This window comes from Dunckerocampus dactyliophorus, chromosome 4 (assembly GCF_027744805.1).
Source record: "Dunckerocampus dactyliophorus isolate RoL2022-P2 chromosome 4, RoL_Ddac_1.1, whole genome shotgun sequence".
Taxonomy (NCBI): domain Eukaryota; kingdom Metazoa; phylum Chordata; class Actinopteri; order Syngnathiformes; family Syngnathidae; genus Dunckerocampus; species Dunckerocampus dactyliophorus.
Genome location: NC_072822.1, coordinates 8,433,408 through 8,446,960, shown reverse-complemented (window position 1 = coordinate 8,446,960; position 13,553 = coordinate 8,433,408). Strand labels below are relative to the sequence as shown.

The 13,553-nt window shown below is 39.3% G+C and overlaps 1 long non-coding RNA gene across 8 annotated transcripts in view; it reads right to left on the bottom strand.

Moving 5' to 3' along the window:
* Positions 1–13,553, bottom strand: part of LOC129179698 (uncharacterized) — a 29,643-nt gene that overhangs the window by 14,307 nt on the left and 1,783 nt on the right. For 7 of the 8 annotated variants that reach the window (XR_008570035.1, XR_008570036.1, XR_008570037.1 and 4 more), the window contains exons 3-6: positions 13,362–13,394; positions 12,425–12,503; positions 5,072–5,129; positions 4,883–4,962 (exon numbers count right to left, since the gene is read on the bottom strand). This is a non-coding gene — a long non-coding RNA (uncharacterized LOC129179698). Of the gene's footprint in view, positions 1–4,872; positions 4,963–5,071; positions 5,130–12,424; positions 12,504–13,361; positions 13,395–13,553 lie in introns of all 8 variants that reach the window. The other variant, XR_008570041.1, reaches the window with a different exon arrangement.

Sequence of the window (13,553 nt, the reverse complement as noted above, 5' to 3'; positions counted from 1 at the left end):
AATTATGCAGACTGCTTGGTTAACACTTGAAAATAACCCACTGCATTTTGGGTCTGCAACTGTAGGTGTAATCCAGAGAAACGACAATAATACACTTTTCTGGTACACAAGATATTTAAAGCAACAGCAGACATGGTATTGTGGGCTTTTGAGGAAAATGTGTTTTAAGTTGGGTTTTCACTTAGTTGAGTGACTTGGAGTTGAGAATATTTGCTGAGATTGAAGGAAATTACATTTTGATACGGATTAAACATCGACCTTAATTTATCAAATTACTGAACCTTACTGACAAAATCTACAGTATACATATGCAAGGTGGTATCTATGATGGGGTGAATGAGGTGCTAATTAAAACTAGAATTGTTTGGTCAATATTCAAATAAGACTCACTCTAGCTAACAGACCAAATTAAAATATCTTGAATTGCTAACAAAAGTTGGTAACAAATTAACAGCAATGAAAACAGCCCTTGTGATGGAGGTAATGATGTATAACAATACACATAATGAGGCAGGTCATTTAAAGGTGAAGACACGTGGATGAGGCATAATCATTCAAGGCACTCCAATCAGTACAGGTGAAGCCACGGAACTCTATCATATAGATATTTGAACGAAACAGACCAGAAATAAAGGGTGGGGAAAATACAGGAGGGGACAGTAGCTAGAGAATCATTCCAAAGCTCCAACATCAGTGCTTGTCCTGTACTTTCCACAGACACATGATCTCCTCAAGGACTCGGCCCCGTCAGCCACAGCGGCCCAGTCACCTGAAACGGAGCCATGATGGACTATCAGAGGAAGAGAAAGTGTTCGGGGGAATTGTGTGGATTTAGTGGTCTGCTGCTGACACATGGCTTTGAGCGTGGTAGAAAAGCACTTTAACTCTTCAGTGCTTTTATGGTGTGTACACACCCCATAAAACTTCAGTCTATGTGGCATCGCTCGCACTCACAGACACATACACACAATGCATCTGCTCATTAAACAACCAAATTCTCAGATAAGACATGAAAGAGATAAGTCGATTTGTAATGTTGTATGCCTTCTGTTTGTCTATCAAATAGGTTGACACTTCAAAAAGTTTGTAAAACTGGCATAGCTCTGTTTCCATGATTAGTTTATACTCGTAAAAGTGAAACTGTTTTACTTCCACGTGACTAAAGATTTAGGATTATGTCAATTACAACTGATCTATGTGTCTTGTGTGAGTTGAACAGATTTGATCAGTGTCATTTAATGGGCAAAACCAGTCACGACTGGTTAAAAATGCTAATTCATTTGAATATGTCAAAATAGGGATGTTTAATGTTTACACTAAATTACACAAGATATTCTAATAAAGGCATACATCGTTTTGGAGAAGTTTCACTTACAAAGATCCACATTTACATGTAAATAAATAAAAATATACTAATTCACAAGGGAGTACCATGTGTACCAACTGCTAGTCCTCACTCTTATTCAAAAATATATTTTCAACACTTGGGTCATTTTTAGTTTGAGAATTGAAATGAGAGTAATTTTGGTCACGAAATGCATTGTGGGAAAATGTTAAAGTAGTTGGGGTTTTTCATTTTAAATTAATATTGGTACTTTTGTATATTTCTTAGGTATACTTTTGTGTTAAGTTGCTGTGTGATGAGTTTATTGTTCTTTGTACGATGACACTGAGTCAGACTGTTATATTGAGTAATGACCTCCTGCAATTTCCAATGGGTTGACAAGCTCATTGTGAGTTTTTTTTTCATAGCTCATGATTGGCTCCTGTCAAATAAAGCGCTACCTCGTCCTCACAGACTAGTGTGTGCCACAATACGCCATTTTATGACATATGCGGCTTATATACTGTAGGTACAAATCTGTTTTTTTTACTCTCAATTTAGTGGGTGCGACTTATACACCAGCATTTACGGTACATGCAATAATGGCGAGTCATGACAGAAGTGCCGAGTTAAAGCTGCCGCTTTCCAGATGAAGGTACAGGCACTACACTTCAAAGTCATTGACGTAAAAGGCAAGAATGCATGTGAAGTGCACATTATGTCCAACTTATGGTGGTATGGTGAAACGCTCTAGCCGCATGTGATTTATAAAATTGTTGCCGCTCTAAGCTTCTTTCACCGTTCCTTCTAAGTGAGTTGTCACCATTTTACATGTCATCCAAGAGGCGCTCCTCGCAAGAGTGGCTGAATATTGGACGTAAGTCAAAGAAGAGAAAACAACACGGCGCCATGGCAGACACGGGCATAAAATCAAACAGAAAGATACGTCAGCATAGTTGAAGTCAAAAATGTGGACTCACTTTGGCATTTATAGTGTGGATGGGACAAAGCTGGATAAGGACTTTGCAGTATGTTAGCAGTGTCATGAAATGACGACACGTGGCCACATAGTTGGCTGCCACCCTCCCTGAGCTTGCGGAGAAAACTGTGCCAAGTAAGAAAAATATAGATTTTTATATTCAAATGCTAAATATTGTGCTGTTCAATCAAGAGTTGTGTGTTTACCTTTTACACTTGAATTTGCCAATTTGCACCGATTAGGCTGGTTCCCAGTACTTGAACCAGTATTTTTTTGTAATAGTATTTCAGCATTGTATTCTTATTTTTATAATTTCATTTTTTCTTTATTTCTTCTTTGTTTATTTTTCTGAATTCAGTACTTTAGCATTTTATACATTAGCCTCACTTCTATGTGCAATCACTAAGAAATGCCCCTTGGGTACAAAATGTTTAAAATTATTTTTAAAAAAACTCAAACAAAAAAATCTTGGTTACAGTTATGTTGCACTAAAACACTGTCATTGTTTTTGCACACTCTGGCTAAACTATGCTGCAAAATATGCTATGACATTTATTTATTTATTGTATTATTATTTTTAGGGCTGTCAAATAGTGCATTAATTGCGGTAACAAATTTATTTAATTAATTACGTTAAATTTTTTTGCGTAATTAACGCATGCAAGCCACGCCTCCCTGTTATGATGACAGATGGAGGCACAGTGTCACGTCCACACAGTCACACAGAGTCTGACGCTCTTTTATAACTTTATTCTGACCTGAACATCAACAGCAGTTCAATTCCAACATCATATATGTATCTCCAGCTCACAAATAATGTCTCTGGTCCCTTCGTCATGGGAACGACACTTCTTCATTGTCGCAAGATGACAGCGAGATGCATTCATGAACACTCTGAACATCACAACAATGTCTTTATTATGCGTGCATGTGTGGTATGTTCAATTAGGTGTTGAAACTTTCTCACCTGTATGGGCCGATGGAAGCAGGGGCTTTTTTTGGGCTAATAATCCTCCTGGTCAGAGCAGCCATTTAAAAGAACGCTGCAGCAACTACCAAGAATACACTGACAGACGTTTTCCAGCGCACATATGTTAGGAATGTTACAAAATCTTTAAAAATGTAAAATCAAGCCTGATGAATTCATGACTTAAAACGTGACTTGAACTTTAATTTGACACCTCATTCACTTCTCTACCCCAAGTATTAAAGAAGTTAAAGCAAATTTCATAGCAGAAAATAGTGCCTTTGGTTCCTATTGCTTTAACATTGAGTCCTGACAAAAGCTGTGATTGACCCACGGACCTTGGCAAGTACAACCGTACTACAAAATATATCATAACTTAGGCTGTGACACTTAAAAGCCAACAGAGTAGCCATTTACATTTTTTTGATAATCAAAAAGTCCAGTGAATAAAATCACGTGCCATAAATGCTGAAGCAGCACACTGTATTGGTTTCCACGCCACACTACTAATTGCATGTACACAGTAATTGCGGGGCAAAATTAACATATTTCGCACAATCAGATTTTCATCGGATGATAGATATCAAAGTTAATTTATATACTACCTACATTTTATCTTGTCCTGAAGCTCAGATCCATGTGTTTGAAAGGCTTAAAGTTGGACTTGACTTTTGTGTACGAATGAAAATACATCCGATATCATATGAAAAAATTGCATTTTTAAGGAAGTCCCCACGGACTCTCTTAATCAAGTGTGAATGCACAGTGTTAGATTTTTGCATCACTAAAATAAGGGGAATTGTATTTTTAACATTCCTAGACCTGGACACGTTGCATTGATGACATCACAAAGCGTCACTGCTACTGGACCGTAAACTACCATCCAGAGGCGTACAAAACATTCTTACTTTGCATATTGTTCCCATAAATGTCACTTAAAAGGAGTTTCCAATAAGACCAGATGAGTTAAACATGAATACTGAATAAAGTGAATGAACTGACCGAATCAACTGTATTTCACTGGTCAACTACAACTCCCATGACCACCATATACCCGGAAGACTATGATGTCACAGACAGGCAGACTGTAACGTTTAGCGTCTTTATCATTAAAAGTGCTAAAAAAAAAACACATCCATATAAAACCTGCCGTGCTTAAACCCAATGCTTAATTTCCTTGTATCGATTCAATCGATCGATTACCTTTTAAACAATGTTAGATCGATGTACATGTCTTCCTGAATGGAAACTTGAGAACCCACATCGATGTAGTTGAATCGTAGGAATATAAACCGATGCATCGATGTAGCAAATGAATAGTTACACTCCTAGTAAATAGATTTTCAGACGTGTGATATGTTTTAGCTTGATTAAAATTTTCAGTTAATTTTCAACTGTTAATACAAATATACTGTATAATGTATACAGTCGTCTCTTGCAATATCACGGTTTGATTATCGCTCCATCGCGATATTGCATTGTCAAAAATTAATCAATGATTGCTGTTTTTTGGTAGACTATGGCCTATTAGTCAAAACATATTAAAACACAAGTTATATGTAGAATTGTGGTAACTAGGTGGCAATATGACAGAAACATTACCTTACATTACCTTAACACTGCATGAAGTCATGAAGTCTGCCATGGCATGTATGACATGATAGAGTGAAAGATAGCGGTCGTCTCGAGTTCCTGCAGCATAAGAGTTGCACGATGTGTTGTAAACAATGAATAACAGGAGTGTAAATTTAGGAAGTGATAAACAGGCTTTCTATGTTGTAACTACAAAAATATTCCTTACTTGTAACTCTAATCTCATGAAACATCAGCAGCACACGCCACTTCTCTATGAAACTGACCTGTGAAACAAAACAAAAATTGGAATTCTTTACATATTTGAAGGCTTTTCAAAAAAGTAAGAACAGAATTACTTTCTCTGGTAATTTATTACATTTATGAAGAAGTATTTATGCTACTAGTTCAGGTATTTTTTGGGGAAAGTAACTAGTAACTATAACTATTTACATTGAGAAAGTAATTTGCCCAACACTGATGATCAGTTACACCGCAGCCTTTCAAATGAATCAATTTTTTAAAAAAGTATTTATGCCAGCTAATGGCAAAATGAGTGCACCTTTAGGTTGTTCCTACACATTTATGCTATCCCAAATTGGAGGTTGAATGCAAGAAAATGAAGTAATATGCGATATAAGCCCTCTGTCCGTTTCTCCATCTCTTGTAATAGAGATGCAAGCTCCGTAATGCTCGCTGGGAGCCAAGCATGAGATTGAGGATTTCTCACACACCATGCATTATTCATAGTGCAGAGCAACAGAGTGTGTAAGATGAGAATTACGCAGCATGAAGAGAACAGGGGAGCGGGGACTGAAGGGAGAACAGGGGGAAAGATGGGGAGGAAGGAGAGGGCAGCACAGGTGACGAGAGAAAGTGAGGGGATGGGACGAGAGGGAGACTGTCGACAAAGTCAGATCTCCGTTTTATTTTCCTGTCAGCTTAACCCCCGGATTGTTCTTGGAGTTTGAGAACTGCGGGTGGGACGGAAATGAATATGGAAACCGCAGTGCCCAGATAGCGCCGCCAGATTGGCTCACAATTTGCATTTCTTAAGTGTGCGTCTTGTGAGTCGGTTGGTATTCCGAGCACAAACTGAATAGCACGCCGGAAATTTCAGGGCTCCGTTACAATTCGTGTCCAGCCTTCGTTCGTCGTAATGAAAAACAGTGGGAAGTGAGTCGATGTTGGAATTGATTTGTTTAACAATGGCAATGGGACAAAGCAGGAGGCATGAGAGCAAAAATAGAAGGCTCGCTATCTTAAATGAAACCCTGAGACCAAGAAATTGCAAGATTGTGGCAGATACAATTTGACAAATGACTTGCACGGAATGATATACAACGTTTTCCATTGAAATAATTGATTGATGGTGGGAAAAAAAAAGTCCATTACAGTGGTACAATGTTCACAACATCCACAAAATCCTAGAATATACACCCGTGGTGGTCTTAATTTACACCTCAAAATACAGCTGGTAATTTCAGAAATGTAATTTAACACTCGGTCTACCAGAATTCTGCAACTACTAGAATGACCATAGCAGTCATTTTGACTCTTTGTATATAATTTGGATTATCATTAAAAAGATCTAAAAATAAATTGGTGGAATAGGTAAAAAACACATCAGGACACTAAATGAAAACTATAGTGATTGAGTGTTTGATTGAATTGACACAACATAACTTCTCTGCAATTACACATGCAAACTCGAACTGCAACCATTTTCTCTGAAGCAAGGCTAAAGCCTCCATAGCTGTCACCTTCTTTCTACTTGTCATTTTTGTCTCTCTTGGGTTTACAGTGACGCTACAGCTAGGTTTTAGCATCACAGAGCATAAAAAACAAACAGCCAATAGAGCAGGAGGAAGGGTGGCAAAAATGTAGCAAATAGTGAAATATGACACCCCCTGTAAAAAGCAGGCAGTCAATTTGACTGCTATGGTCATTCGAGGTAGTAATACTCACAACTCTTTTGTGTTTTGAAATTTTAATGATAAAACAACGTTAGAATAAAATATACACACATTTAGGAAAAGTCAAGGTCCTATGGGTACATAGTTTTTTTTTTTTAACCAAGTTATGACATTGCAAATTTTGAAAACAGTCAAAATGACTGCCGTGGGAGTTCGAGTGTTAAATGATCAAATCATAGCCAACAAACCACCGCAATAGAATTGTATTCTCCTGATGACCCTCATTTGCTTGGTCTGAAAGCCTTTCTCAGCAGAGGACTAATGGTTATTAGAGTGTCAACTTAATGGAATATTACATTATACTGTATATTTGTGTTAAATGTGCGCCTGTGTGCATGTACATGTATCCTTAGACAAGACCTTAATGACAAGAATGTGACAGTTAGTGGCTTTTTAAACTTGCTGGTGATGAAAAGCCAGTATTAATTTAGGCTACAGATTTCATTTGTTCAGAACAGGAAAAACAATATAAATCACTTTTAGAATGATTAGCGGGAGGGTTGGATTAATCCAGGCTTGATTAGGGCATTATGCCGCCTTGTTATGGACACACAGGGTGACTGACGGTAATTACTGTCTGTAATAGGAGAACACACACTCAGTCAAGGCATCAGCCACAGCAGTGTAGGTGTGTGTGAGGGAGCGTGCACAGTTAGCAAAATTGAGGCAGATAACATTTGCTTTCCACCAATTACGTCTAAAAATAAGTTGAATATTTGCATTTGTTGACCCGAGCCAGCACACAAACAGTACTGAGGGAGTGAGTCATGGCTTTTTTTATGATTATTGATATCCTTAGACAAACATATTCACCCAGATAATAAAAACAGATGGCAGTAGGTGAGGCAAATATTCCACTGTGGAAAATTAGAGAGGTGCTAAATCAGCAAATCGATCCAACAGTCACACAATTGAGCCACATCCATTCACAATGTCGACAACTTGCAAATCTGAAGGGGTATTTGAATTAGGCTCATTAAAGGGCAGCTGATTTTACTCTTTGCTGAAGAGGTGACTGAACTGCATTACGGCGTAGAGCAGAATCATTACCTGATTCTGCATAGAAAATTATTCCTGAAGGTGTAAAGCTAAAGATCATTTTAAAGTTTGTAAGGAGACATAAGGCAACCGAATGAGACGTGTCCCATTAAAAAAAGGATTTGAAAATAATGTATGCATATTTAACACTATGTTGCACATCTCCCTTTTCTCCCACTCTTCCTTTATGGAGGCAATTGTTCCTTTTCATCACATCGCTGCTTTGGGGGAGAACTTAAAACATGCTGATGGCTCAGCAAGAGCTCCACCATGATTTGATATGCTGACAGCCCACCCCCAGCAGTCCCTTTAGGCTGTAAAACCACCATCGAGGAGCTTATTTTACGAGTGCATACTTCTGCTCTTTGCATGTTTATGTCCAACATTTGGAACAAATGGCACACATTGGCTGGAACAACACAGATAAATCTTGTCAAGTCACAGGCGGGGAACGCTGAAAGAGTGGCGCACTCAGTGGCGGACGGGAGGAGTGCTCGCATTATTCAATTAATACCTGAAAGGGGTACATTTTATGCAGCCTTTAGCCACGCAGCGGCGGCGGCGACACAAACACAAAACATGCTTTGTGCAAGCACAGAGACTTGCGTTTGCATCCTGGGAAAAGACTGGACTCCCCCTTCCATTTTGCCAAATCAAATATACAGTGAGAGCAAGCTAAAAGGCACTTTCAATCAGCCGCTCTGGGTCTTTCTGTCAATCCGTGAACAACAACAATCTAGCCTACTTGGAGTGGTCTAAGTCAACATCCATTCCTCAATAAATTCAATCAGTGATGCCATGTGTGTGCGTGCATGTAGGTCTGTGTGTGTGTGTGTGTGTCTCGGTGACGGGTAGAACAACAAAGGATCACCTGCATACGGAGACAATGTTGAATATTCAAGGACAAGTTTGGGAAACACAGAATTTGAATGTCCTTTTTGTGCACCGTGTCTCTATTGAGCAAATAATCTTAAGAGAGCTGAGCAACGGCAGTAGCAGGCCCGAGCTAATGACACTGACGTGGAGGGGCTGCACGCCGGAGTGATTGCCTGACAGTTTGAGACCGAAAAGCAGCCCTCTCGCGGGCTCATCATGGGCCTACGCACTCATTATTCGGCCACAAATGGAAATGCAAATCGCTCGCTTTGCTGCGGACACCTCAAATTTATTAAACTAAAAGGTTTAATTTCCATTTTTCTCTGCATCAGCTTTATTTATAAATGTCGTGCCCTATGAAGACCCTGTTATTTTCTCCTTCTCCTGCCGGCTCTTAACAAATCTGCTCATTAATATGGAAATGGAGAATCAATCTGTGGTCTCCCCCCCACCCCCGACTGTTGAAGGGCGTTGTGTGTAATGTGCTCTGACTGGCCATCAGAACAAACATATTTAAATACACACACTAAACTTGTATTTGCACTAAACAAAGATATGGATGCAACACTTTTGTTTTTGCTCACACTTGGAGAAGTTCATTTAACCTTAAAAGTGCTGTCTCTCTTTGGCGATAAACTACGCTTTTTTAAATCCAATAATATAACACCACCACCACAGACTAGAATATGTTACTAATAGTGGTTTAAAATAACAGATTGAACAAATAAATGTCTATATTTACATAATTCAAAGTTCAACGTCATTTCGTTCAACCAAAATAAAATGGTTGCCATTCCTGGCTATGACTCACGACTGTTTGGTATACGCGTACATGTTGGTCGTGCGTACATGTACACAAAAGCAAGTCTCAGAGAAGCGACAATTTGGAGTCACTGTGTGGTTATGATAGGCTATGCATGATAGTTAACATTAGTAGCTAAACTTTGCCAAATCGCTATCATTAGCAGACTACAAACATACGTATCTAATGCGAATGTGTGTCGTTATGTGGGCCGTGGCTTGTTGTGTCAACATAGGAAGAGTGAGGAATATATACTTGTACATTTGAAAGTTAGGCACGCCCCCCAATGCAGTACCTAACCGAGGCAGACAGCGCCTTTAATGCTTACAAAAGGCTAACATTTCTCCAATACATTTCATACCTGTTTTTTGGGTGGGAAAAAAATGCATTAGTGAGCACTGCTTAAGGGCACAAACCATACCGTTAAGGCAGGGGTGTCAAAGTTGTGCCATGGGGGGCTGAGACAATGCAGGTTTTCTTTCCGGCCCGTCACTAAAGCAGGTGATTTTAATGATCAACACCTCCTTCAATTTGAGAGAAGCAGCTCATCAATTAAATCACCTGCTGAAGAAACTGGTTAGAGAGGAAACATGCAGTGTCTCGGCCCTCTGTGGTACGAGTTTGACACAAGTGCGTTAAGACGACCGCAGCGTATCCCACCGGACATCTGGATTTTGTGATGCATTCCAATACACAAGTGGATCAAAGTACAATTACAGTGTAGGTACAGTCACTAGTGGATAAACGGTTCACACACATTTTGAGGGAGCCCCTTAATGCCGACTTCAAGACGCCCAAATTTCCATTACATCACCATTAGTTTCAGAGAATATATCTCATTGCCTGGAAGATACAATATTTTACAAATAAAGACTTGAACAAACTTGTTCAGCAAACTGGAGATAGATAGGCCTTTTGTTTGCATACAGGAAATCTTTTCTGACCAATTCAATGAAAACCGAGGGAAAGTTTTATATGTTTAGAATGACAAGATGGACAAATCAGAGATGCTCACTAAGATTTTAGCTCATTTTTGAAAAAAAATTTCAGAGAACCATTTTGTTAAAATATATAGATTTTCTTACAAAAAAGAAGATCAAAAATGTGTATAGTTGTTGAGTGTCCGTTTGGTGCATGACTTTCATCACAGGCGCCGAGGAGAAGGACGTATTTTGTTTTCTTACAAGAGCCCTTTCATTTATGTAAAATTGGGGGAAACTAGGGTGATAAGATGTATCACTATATGATCATCACATTCAAACACTATATCCCAATCCCATTCACTGTGAGATTATTGCCAGAATGGCACCAGATGCTGCAGCATTAATAAGCCATAATATCAAGTCCTGCTTATCCAACCTTTCAGAACTCTAAAATAACACTCATAGACATTAATGAGATGTAATTATACGCCAGGTTCTAATTCAGGGCAATCTGGGCATAATTGCATCCGCGGCTTTTAACACTTGGTCGTCAAGTTTGCGGGCGAATGACTTTGCCTCTCCCTCTTGGTCTGCCTGTGCTTGTCTCTCTACAGTCGACAGCGGGGAGTGAACTATCGCACCTATCCACTCTGGTCGGCGACCTAATGAACATTTCTAAATGGCCATGACCAGCTGGTTAGGAGACTAATGTAGCAGCTATTAGCCAAAGTGGTTGTTTCCACACACACACACACACACACACTCTCATTTGTGGACTGCAGAGCAAGAGGATGTGAGGACGAGGGCGGACATTTCCACCATTTTTCTCCTATCGGCACACACATACAGTACATACAAAAAGGTACAGCCTTGTCACGGCTTGTTTATCTTTCACATTTGGCAGCAAACAAACCATGTGACACATACTAAACCATTAAGAGTGCTTATTAGGGCCTCAAGGTGTGTGTGCATCTGATTAGGAAAATTCAGTTTTACTCAAGGTCTCAACACTGCGGTTGCAGACCACTGGTCATTGATTATTCATAGAGTCTGTGATTGGGTCCATTAATACGAGATTAGGGAAGGAACTGATGCTCACTTTGTGTGTGTGTGTGTGTGTGTGTGTGTGTGCATTTGTGGACAGTAGGTGAATTGTAATGAATGCACAGCCTGTGTTTATTTAGAGTCCATCAATGTGCTCAGTATAAAATAGGTAATGAGTGCATAAGGCAGACTTGAATAGTTAATAGAAGTTGATTCTTCTATAAGACAAAAGAGGTAAAGCCCCTTTTGTTCCAATATGACCAATGAGATTTAAAAAATATAAATGGAAATATCTTAAGCGCTGCCATTTACCGCATACCGTAAGATTTCCACCTAATAGCATTTGTTCTCCAATTGAAACTTAATCTGGGTAAATGGTGCTTAAATGTTTAAATCACATTTACAGGCTGTCAACTCATCTGATGTTCCTCACATGGTCACCCTTCGTTTGAATGAAAATAAATTGGAGGTAAATGAGAAGAAAAAAAATTCTGCCAGAATTGACTCGGAGTTGTTTACTAACGGCGTTGTAGCTCCCCCAAGTGGCTAAGAGGAGAACTGCGGGAGACTGACGCACCAAGCACCAGCACAGCGGCAGCTACTCTTTTCAGCGCAGTGAGGGCCAAAATAAATTATACTCTGGGATTATTCCGAGAAGCAAGTCATCATTACAGATATTATGAAAGAGACGAGTGCGCCTCGAAAGCTCTTTTTCATTGGCAGCAGAGATCATCGACACAGCAGATGCTTCCATTGCTAATCATGCTCATCATCATTAGCGTCATCATCGTTAACATCCTCATTATGATCACATGGAGGAAGATGGCTGTCTTATTTGACCTACAGGAGTTAAAATACTGTACATAATGTTTGTGTAGAGCAGGCTTTACCACACAAGTCCACCATGTGTTTCAAATATTAACCTGGATCGTGGGTGTCCAAAGTGCGGCCAAGGGGCTACTTGCACCTCTCGTAGTCAGCGGCCCGTGGCATATTCTTAAACTGAAATCAAAGAAAAAATAGTGAGAAAATAAGTGAGAAAAAAGTTGAAATTGTAAATGTTACGACGCTATCACATTAATATGCAACTATATGCATTGTCAGAGTTGTGTATGTACAGTATGTTGATGTTGTGAGAGTGATATACTGTGTTGACCGGTTGGTGTGGTTTCCTTAGGAAACTGTCTGGAAAAAGATGGGCCGCCTTAGATTTAAGGTTTAGAGGTGTATGCATACAAACAGGCTGAGACCCATCTCTCAAGTGGTCTCGGTACATTTGCTTGGTGTGCACCACAGTTCGGGAGATTGCATTCATACTTGACCAAACAAACCATCCTAGCAGATCATACAAGAACCAGAGTTTGTTTTAACCGAACCAAACATGGCGAGTGTAAATGCTCCTTTAAACATAACTACTCATTACAAGATAATGGCGATCAATGAGTCAAACCGTCCAGTAGTGAAGAAATATGATAAATACAATACAACTAATGAAATGATTTAAATGATATTGAAAATGTGATTTGGTTTTAAACCACCGCTGCAATAGTGACAAATACACTTCTGAATGTACAATACAACACTGTACATCAGGGGTGTCAAACTCATTTTCATTGAGGGCCACATCGCAGTTACGGCTGCCCTCAGAGGGCCACTTGTAACTGTCAGTTTTTATGAATCTAAATATGAACATAACCTCATAATATTATTACACAGTTGCCCATGCATTAGATTATTATATTTTTACTAACAAATTGATGGATAACTTGCTTCGAAATGAGAAGTGAAGTGAGAATGTCATGGTGACAAGCAGACATTCAAGTATTTGAATATCTTGCTGCATGATTAGATAATACTGACCTTTAGAAGAACCACATGCAAAGTCCAATTTTTCTGTCAAAATAACAGATCAAATACATTTAGAAAGGGCAGAGGTGAAGTGCATTATTGACATGCATTATTCCAAGGGTTCCGCGGGCCGCATGAAATGATGTGGCGTGCCACATCTGCCCCCCGGGCCTTGTGTTTGACACCTGTGCTATATAACAACAA